We start from the raw sequence: 10,378 nt of genomic DNA on the forward strand, positions 1-10,378 counted from the left end.
CTCATTGTCATTTTATTTATTTTTTTTTCTGTTGGATTCTTCCCCCCCCCTTTTTTTATTGCTTAAAGTATTACAAAGGGTATTACATATGTGTCCATTTTATCCTCCCTCCCTACACAGTCCCCTAGCCTCCCCTATCCCCCAGTGTCTTATGTCCATTGGTTATGCTTATATGCATGCATACAAGTCCTCTAGTTGATCTCTTACCCCCCTACCTCCTGCCCCCCAACCCTCCCCGGCCTTCCCACTGCAGTTTGACAATCTGTTTGAGGCAGCTCTGCCTCTGTATCTATTATTGTTCAAAAGTTTATAATGGTCTCTATTATCCATGAATGAGTGAGATCATGTGGTATTTTTTCCTTCATTGACTGGCTTATTTCACTTAGCATAATGCTCTCCAGTTCCATCCATGACGTTGCAAATGGTAAGAGTTCCTTCCTTTTTAGAGAAGCATAGTATTCCATCGTGTAGATGTCCCACAGTTTTCTAATCCATTCATCTACTGATGGGCACTTAGGCTGTTTCCAGATCTTAGCTATGGTGAATTGTGCTGCTATGAACATAGGGGTGCATATATCCTTTCTGATTGTTGTTTCTGGTTTCTTGGGATATATTCCTAGAAGTGGGATCACAGGGTCAAATGGGAGTTCCATTTTCAGTTTTTTAAGGAAACTCCATACTGTCTTCCATAGTGGCTGCACCAGTCTGCATTCCCACCAGCAGTGCACAAGTGTTCCTTTTTCTCCACATCCTCTCCAGCACTTGTCGTTTGTTGATTTGTTGATGATAGCCAGTCTGACAGGTGTGAGATGGTACCTCATTGTCATTTTAATTTGCATCTCTGATGATTAGAGAATTTTTTCATATGTCTCCTGGCCTTCTATATGTCCTCTTGGAGAAGTGCCTTTTCAGATTGTGTACCCATATATTAATAGGGTTGTCTTCCTCTTGTTGAGCTGTATGAGTTCTTTATATATTTTGAAAGTTAGCTCCTTATCAGATATATCATTGACAATGGCTCAGCACATTTTATAGCAAATAGAAAACAAGCCAGTGTCAACACCAACAATTACAGTGGGCAACAGATGGGCCCCAGAGCAACCTCTACCCATTGGCAGATATTTCATGGCTCACTATACTTTACATATAATTATATAACCCAAAGGACCCAGGTCACCCAAATTCAGAATTTGTTGTTACACATGATTTGAATTACCATTAAATAAGTTTGGTTAAGCCTTGTGGACAGTGTCCCAAGTAATTGCAGACTAGATTGGCATACATGGCATCATCCAAGGTTGTTGAGGATTCAGGGAATATTCATACATTTGTATCAGTCATATTGAAACAAGGTTATGACAGTCCATGTGTTTGCCATATATAGGGGAGGAAAGGTCCACATTGGGAGATGTTGACAATAGTCAAGCAGAGAAAACTAATGTATGGACAGTCATTCCCACATGGATTTTTAAAAAATATATTTTTATTGATTTCAGAGAGGAAGGGAGAAGACAGAGAGATAGAAACATCAATGATGAGAGAGAATCATTAATTGGCTTCCTCTTGTGCTCTCCCCAATGGGGATTGATCCTGCAACCCAGGCATGTGCCCTGATTGGGCATCGAACCATGACCTCCTGGTTAGTAGGTAGACGCTATCCACTGAGCAATGACAGCTGGGAAAATTTTTGTTGTTGTTGTTAATCCTCACCTGAGGATATTTTTCCATTGATTTTTAGAGAGAGTGGAAAGAAGGAGACCCAGAGAGAGAAACATTGATGTGAGACACATTGATTAGTTACCTACCACATGGGCCCCGACCAGGGATGAGGATTGAGCCTGCAACAGTTATGCGCTATCCACTGAGACAAACCAGCTAGGGTTCCACATGAATTTTTATGTTTCCATTGCATGTGAACAGGGACCATAAACCCAGCTAGACTATCAGATTGTCAGCTTAGCTAATGCTTGACTCAGGTAGATGACATAATTTTTTGCAAAACTGTGGTGCTAGATCTAGGGCACAAGGAAAACGTTAATTATTTCTCTCTCCTCACACTTCTCACTATTTATGGTCTTCCTTCCTTAGATGCCAGAGATGTTTTTCTACCTCAACAGCCATAGTTTATCCTAATATAGAAGCCATTTATTTTTTTCTTTGCCCAGACTGATGAGTTAGGCTGGGGAACAATGGTAGAACTTCTAATGATCCAAGATATCCCTACCACTTTCCAAGTGGCCCACTACAGGGATCCTCTACATATTCTACCAGCTGTTCATTTTGCTCATGGTCTGTGATCAGTCACACTTGAAAACTGAAACTAGTATATTTCAAGCAACAGATTGAAATCACTTACACCCTATTACCATTCTAACATGAAACTAATCAGACCTCCCAAATACTGGAGTCAGTGGGAAAAGAAGAGTAGTTTGGTATTGTCATATTGTTGGGATCACAGATATGGAGATTCATACCACTCCCCAACTTTCTTTCTGTCCTGAGTTTCTCCTAAACAATCATTTCCAAAAGCATGTTTCCTTGTTGGAAATTACTGCATTTAATGCCCTTACTTAATCCACAATGCTGATAAAATGATCTGTCCAGCAACCTCTTTTAATCAAGTATTCAAATGTCCACTTTATGTTCCCAGTATTCTTAGGACAATAAGGGTATGAAATTGCCTGCCCAGTTTTTCACTGTTAGGTACCTTTTGCCATGATTAGAATGACACTGTCTTATTTTAAATGTCCTGCATATTTAAAAACATGGTTTAGCTTAGTCTCCAATGCTACTACGGTGTAGCCATAGTTGAACTAACTGTTTTATACTCTAGAAATAGCGATGAGAGCAGCAGAGGATCAATGTAGTTGATTTGTCATGAATGGTCAGGGGCTTTGAGCTATCTCCCTGTATTGGGACAAGGACATACCACTAATCCTCCTTCTCTTTAAGGGCTGTCAAGCAGCAGAGGTACAGAAAGAATAGTTTGTTCTAAGGATGCCACTTGGATTCTTACTTCATTTAGTAAAACAATGTTGATCTCCATGGAAAAATCTGGTTCTATATAGAGGCACTTTCAGTTCTATTGATCTTGGAGACATCTCCTTAGGAAAGCTACCTATGACATAGTCATTGAAACAAATTCAAAGCAGGAAGACTCATTGTGGAGCAAGATTTTGTCTCAACTGAATTGTCTGTATAGGCTGGAAGCATGAGGTCAAGTCTGAGATGGCCTAGATACTGCCATTCACCTTGTAAGAGCATATCCTCTCTCATTTCCTCATCACATGAATGCATTAGCCATGTCTATAACAGATCTTCAGTCTGTTGACCAAAGTGGTTCCAGATTTCCCTCCTCCACTTCTTGTTGTGGGTATATACTTGGTACTATGTATGGGGGAATGAGTCCCTGTATGAATGGTTCTAGTTGTGGATGTTAAAACAGGGTGCAGTTGTATTTTCCTCCCTGCTAGATATTCATGGTACTTTCCGAGTCTACTGTTTTAAGGACAGCAAGAATATCATGGTGCTGGTGGGCTCATTGACTAAGTAGAAAGGACATTGGAGAATTATTTATTCTCCTCATTCCTGATATACAGAGTCTGAGCATTTGCTACTTGTCCCTGATAGTTTTCTTATATCCCTAAACTTAGTCCATGAGGCTCTTGCCTTTTCTTTTCTAGATCTTGTTATCTTGGTGCACAGCTTGCTGTTTGAGAAGAATGCCAATCTCATTGATTATAGCAATGCCATTAGCTTTAGAAGTACAAAAATAGACAAGACACAATGCACTAGAACAAGAGAGCTTACTACCCATATTACATCAAACAGCAGGAGTATTGACATAGTAGCTCTGGTTTCCCAGTCCCTAAGTCCCACAGGGCATCATGATAGGTCCAGACAAGGGCTATGTGCTTAGTCAGTTATGACATTAGGGAAACATTGGGCAAAGGGCTCAACACGTTTTGCAGCAAGCAGCAAATAAGCCAGTCTCCCTCCTGTAGGGAGCTGGTAGTCACACAGTAGCACATTGTTGTTGCTTTAACCTACTTAATTGCCTGTGTGACAATAAATAAATTTCTCAGGGGACAGTAAAACCTTGCACTTTAGTATACTCAGCAAGGATATGAGAGAAGGTCAGGGCCTCTTAATGCTTATGTCTATGTTAAAATCTTCTTAGTTCTATTTTAGTAATTGTTTACTTATGATGGACTAAATTGTAAATTGTTTACAGTGGGGCCTTGATTTACGAGTGTCCCAACTAACGAGTTTTTCGAGATATGAGCCGTCTCTCAGCCGATTTTTTGCTTTGAGTTGCGAGCTAAAATTCGGGTTATGAGCCAGCTAGTTGGCGCAGCGAATGTCATAGTGAATGCCACAACATCAGCCCAGCATCACATGTCTCATTCGTTCATGATTTGACATACGAGTAATTTGAGTTATGAGCTCTGTCACGGAACAAATTAAACTCATAAGTCAAGGCCCCACTGTATTTACAAATGACTCTGCATGTGATTGTGCCTAGATTCTCACATACCAAGAACATCATCCATATGAGTAAGTAGGTAATGCAGAGTACTTAGAGGCAATCTAACAGGAACATCTATTCTTTCTTCTATTATCTTAACATCTTTCCCATATGATTGATGAAAATGTAGAAAGATTGTCTTGATTTTTTAGATCTCTGGTAGTTCAGAAGTATTATTATAGCCATGGCATCTCTTATTTGTACTACTGCAGTATCACTCAGCTAACTTTCTTCTAGATCTGCTATATACCAACTTGGGTTTACTCTTCTTCAAGTACCTCTTTCAGTTATTCTTCTTTTGGTTGGCTTCCTATTGCATTCAAGGGAAATGTCCAAACTCCCAACCTGAATAATTTAAGTCCTCTCTTAAGCTAACCACATTATTTAGAGTAGCAAGGGGGAATGCTCATTATTCCTGAAATTTCTATTTTAGTTTCTCTATTCATGACATTATCTAGAACTTATTACATGCTCCTATACTTTCCACCTCCTCAGATGTCCCTTGCTCTTTAAGACCCAGCACATGCTCCACTTACTTCATGAAAACTCACTTTTCTAAGCTATTTTCCTATCTGGCACTTAGCATATCTTTTCAACTCTGTCTCTGCTTACCAACTAGTTGGAAAGTCTCTATGAGATGAATATTCTATTTACCACATGATTACATGAAATAAGTGATAAATATGTATTCACTGATGGATGGGTGTATTTATTTCCCCCTTTCAATAATATTTGAAGAGTTTCAGATGAGATAACTATATTTGTTTCTTGATATTATTTTCATTTAAAAACATCTACCTCATCTTCTTTAAATTAAGATTATCTTAAGACAATATTGATACTTTCTTTTAGTGAATTTCAACATGGCAGTTCTTCCTAGGATAACTTTCTTATAGCATCTCAAATTTTCTCCACATATCTTCTCTGGGGATTAAATACCTAGGAATTCTGAATGAGGTCCACCTGTTATTTTACTGATTTAATTAAATTATATGTTATATTGTTATAGGATGGCTCTCAAAACTAACTGGTACAGCTAAAGGGAAAGAGATGAGCTGTGGAAAGAATAAAACCTAAACTGACTTGAATGTAAACTAAATTTAGAGTGTGTGTTGCAATAGCTACCCAGGTAGTGACTATCATACTATGGAATAACCCCTGTCTGACTGACTGCATTGTCTCAATAATACTTTGAGAAGACAATAATGATTTATTCTTTTGTGAAGATGAGAGACCCTAAATTATTTATCACAGAGAGATAAAAATAGCTTACTTATTAAGTTCAAAATTCTCTGATCCATTACCAGCCCAGAAAGTACTATTTTATTATCTTCCTAAGCCCTAATATTTTTAGGACAACATTAAATAATACAGACTGTCTAACATCAACAAATCAAAAATGTATTTATAGACACAGTTTTTCCTACACAGGAGAGAGAAAAGAAAGGCTATCTGTGGGGACCAGATTTCCTGAAATATAGGTGAGAAGTGAAGTGGCAAAGGAGAGAGATCCTACCATTTTGTAATATCTCAGGAAAGAAGAAAGGGCATGGAGTGTGGAGAACAGGGGAGGTGGGGAGTACCCCAGTTAACTTACTGGGGCATTTTTACCCTCAGAAGAGGGTACAATGATCAGAAGGTAATGAATTTGATTATGTAGTCATTTCTCCTTGAATATTGTAGTACCAATAGTAATTAATGAATGTAGATTAAATTTAGCTTGTTAAAAAGGGCTAATTTATACACATACTAGAGGCCCAGTGCATGAATTCGTGCACCAGTGGGATTCCTCGGCCTAGCCTGTCGGATTGGGCCGAAACCAGCTCTCTGACATCCCCTGAATGGTCCCGGATTGTGAGAGGGTGCAGGCCAGGCTGAAGGACCCCACCAGTGCATGATCAGGGCCGGGGAGGGACTGTGGGGAGAGCTCCAGGGCATGTCTGGCTTGTCTCACTCAGTCCCAATTGGCTGGACCCCAGCAGCAAGCTAACCTACTGGTTGAAGCATCTGACCCCTAGTGGTCAGTGCACGTCATATCAAGCGGTTGAGTGGCCTTAGCATATCATTAGCGTATTATGCTTTGATTGGTTGAACGGATGACCAGACAACCAGACACTTAGCATATTAGACATTTATTATATAGGATTGTAACATAAAAATAACCCTCTGACTCTAGGGTGTCAAAATATTTAACAGCAGATAATATGTGACCAGTGACCAACCAGGACCCTGGTCACAGTGCTGACACCCCTTTATGCAGCCAGGTGTTAAACCTTTTGTTTTCACATCCCATAGATGTCAGGGTGGTTTCCAGGGAGGGGCTAATGCTTGAGAAAGGAGCTCGCTCAAGATATGCTGGCAGTGGCTATTTACTAACTTATATGGTCATATAAGTTATATACTTATATAACATGTAAGTATGTTATATACCAGTATGGCTTTAGTAGTGTATATTGGCTGAATGTTAACCAGTTCTAACTCTGAAATTCTATCTCTACAATTTTTCTTACAGGAAATGACCTCAATATTGAAAATGCTATATGCATGTTGATAGTTATTATTCTAATTCATAGATCATAGGGCAACTGGGAATAACCTATCTATAATAATAAAAGTGTAATATGCTAATTAGACCAGACAATCTTCTGGATGAAGCCCTGGCTGCGAAGGAAGTCCGGGTCCTGAGTGCTGGAGGGAAGCCGGTGCTGGCAGCTGGGGGGAAGGAAGGCCTACTCTTGCACAAAGTTTGTGCATTGGGCCTCTAGTATATTCCATAAGGGACTATTTACATTTTAATATATTTAATTAATATAATATTATTCCACTTTTAAAATTGTTATAAAGGTTTTGAGATAACATATAAATACCTGTAATACACTGTTGATTTATAGCACTGTCCTTGTGTGCTGCACATATGCATTTAAATCATGCAAATGGACACAGTAGCAACATTGTTCTCTGTTACTTCCTATCTCAGATTCTATTAAATATGTACATTATGGAAAGACCAAAACCCTTTTTGCATACCTTTGTGTTAAACCAAATATTCTCAAACTTGTGTTGTGGGTTTAAAAAAATTAAGGACCAATTTTTAAATTGATCTTTATGAAAGTTTATCTTGCATGCTTTGGCCCATTGTTTAGATATCAACATTCTACCAGCACATGTATTGTGCCACCAAAGCCAAAACATAGGATTCATTCTTGTTTACTCTCTTACACTATATCCCCATCTGCCATCAAGTCCTTATTAGCAGTTATCTTCAAAATCTATCCTGAATCTACCCTCTTGCCCAGCTTCCACTGCTCCCACCCTTTTCTGAGCAGCTGCCACCTTCTGTTTGGATGCCTATGATAAGCTACCCGCTTCTACTCCCACACCATCTACAGCAGTGGTTCTCAACCTTCCTAATGCTGCAACCCTTTAATACAGTTCCTCATGTTGTGGTGACCCCAAACATAAAATTATTTTCATTGCTACTTCATAACTGCAATTTTGCTACTGTTATGAATCGTAATGTAAATATCTGATATGCAGGATGTATTTTCATTGTTACAAATTGAACATAATTAAGGCATAGTGATTAATCACAAAAACAATATGTAATTATATATGTTTTCCGATGGTCTTAGGAGACCCCTGTGAAAGGGTCGTTCGATCCCCAAAGGGGTCGCGACCCACAGGTTGAGAACCGCTGATCTATAGCATTCACAAACTGTTCTCCACATAACAGCTGGGATGATCATTTTGACATGTCAAGCAGATGATGGCTCTCACCTACTTAAAATTCTTGAATGGCTCTCTACTTCCCTTAGGATAAAATACTAGCTCCTTGCCAGCACCTGTTTCCTGCCTTACCTGGGCCCTGTTTAAGTCTGTAATTTTATCTTTTCTCATTCTCCCCTCACAGGTGATGCCCTACAGCCACACTCTCATTTCTTTTCCTAAAGCACATCAAACTCATCCTGCTTCCAGACATGTGCCCTAAGTTATCCTTCCATCTGAAATCTTTGCCCTCAGCACCTCAACCACAGACTCTGTCATTCGGGTCTTAACCAAATTAGTTGGTATTTCTACATCTGTTAAAATTTGTAGGTATTTATATATAGGACCTTTCACATTCTGCACATGTCATAAAATATTTATTTTATTTTATTTTCTGATAAATTCTGTGCTTCTCATATCAGAAATGAAGGTAGGAAAAATAAATTGTTCTCTGAGTATTATGGTTGTATTTGTCAACAGGTTTCGTTGACCACAGGACTTTGTTCAAGCTGCTTAAAAAGGGAACTAACTGTGTGTATAATGGAAGGAAAGGCAAAGAAGAATAAAATGTGTGCAGCTGCTTAAGTTTCTTATTGTTGAGCTTCCAGCAGAGAAAGCTTGAGATACATGCTGCCTTGTTAGAGAAGCTGTTAGAATGGTGAGTATGGTAGAAGTTGGACCAAAGATAATTAACACATTCACAAATTTGCATCTGTGATAGCATATTTTCAATTCACATATACTATTATTGCATTGGACTTGCTAATCAATATTGTAGCTATTACTTCCTCGTTACTTTGATGGAGGTGGATGAAGGGTAATTGGTTTTGAGATGCAAAGGGGAGATACCAGAGAAGCTTCACCAGAGCATGCCTAAGCCCTGAGCATTCCTGGCCAGGTGTGTTTACCACCCCTTGTCCTGGGAAATTACAGCATAGTTCAACAGGTGTTGGCTCTAAGTGCTGGGAATGTGGCTCTTGTCCCATGCTCTGCTATCAGCCAGATAAGACACATAGAAGCAGTTCCCAAGGTTGGTTTTCTCATCTGTAAAATGAGAAAATTAATTTGTTTTCTAGATTGATTTCCTGGTCTTTTCATTACAGTGTCAATTTCCAAAACGTTGGACCCTTTTCAAACTGTGCTTTGATTTTGACTTGGAAATATACCAAACTTCTTGGGTCTCTCCCAGACTGAATCTTTGATCTTTTGTCACTTCTGTAAAACTCAGGACACTCTTTTTGTTATGGTCGCTAAGATGCAAGTTTGGCTGAAAGAAGGAAAGATCACAGCTCTGATAAGCTGCTTTTAGCAGCATTATTCTGCTTAGGTATCAGGCTCCATGTCTCTGAGTGACAGCACATCCTGCTGAGTGCTGGCAGCAGGAGTGGCCTTTTGCAGAGAACTTCAGTAAGTCCCCAGTAGGGATGATTCTGCCACTTAAGTCCTCACTTCTGCTGAATTTCCTCTGGGTGTAATTTGTTAGAATCCATGGTTGATCACCTGCAGGTCATCACTCCATTTCCTTTCAGGCATTGTGTAAACTGCTTTCCCATACATAAACTTCCTTGCTTTGGTCACCAAACTGTATGTTCATCATGCAAGTTTTGCACAACACTGCAATGTCCCGACCTATGGCAGATCCTATGTGTCTTGTTTTTGTTTTCCAGATCCTGACTCATAGCTGCCTCCTCACTACAACGCCTTTGCTTCTACATTTACGACATCTGTGCAACCTTTTTGGTATTTTCAGTCTTATTTGATAGTTTGACATGCAACACATTTATCCCCTTCCGGCCCTCAGGAGCTTTCCATTGTGGGAATGCCTTCCTATCAGAGAAGTCTTGTTAGGGAGTGCATTATTGACCCCACCCCTTCGTCAGCCAAAAAGTGTTTATTTACTGAATACATTATCGGATGATGAGATTATTGCCATTGTGATATTATTTTACATTAAATATGTCTTCATTTTATTTATTTGTTATTTATTTGCTTATTTATTTATTTGTTTGTTTGAAAAGCAAGTAATAATTTATTGACTGCAGCAAAAACACACTTAGGACAGCGAAACATGGAAGGGCATAGATG

The sequence above is a fragment of the Myotis nattereri genome (assembly GCF_964212035.1).
Source record: "Myotis nattereri genome assembly, chromosome: 2".
Taxonomy (NCBI): Eukaryota; Metazoa; Chordata; class Mammalia; order Chiroptera; family Vespertilionidae; genus Myotis; species Myotis nattereri.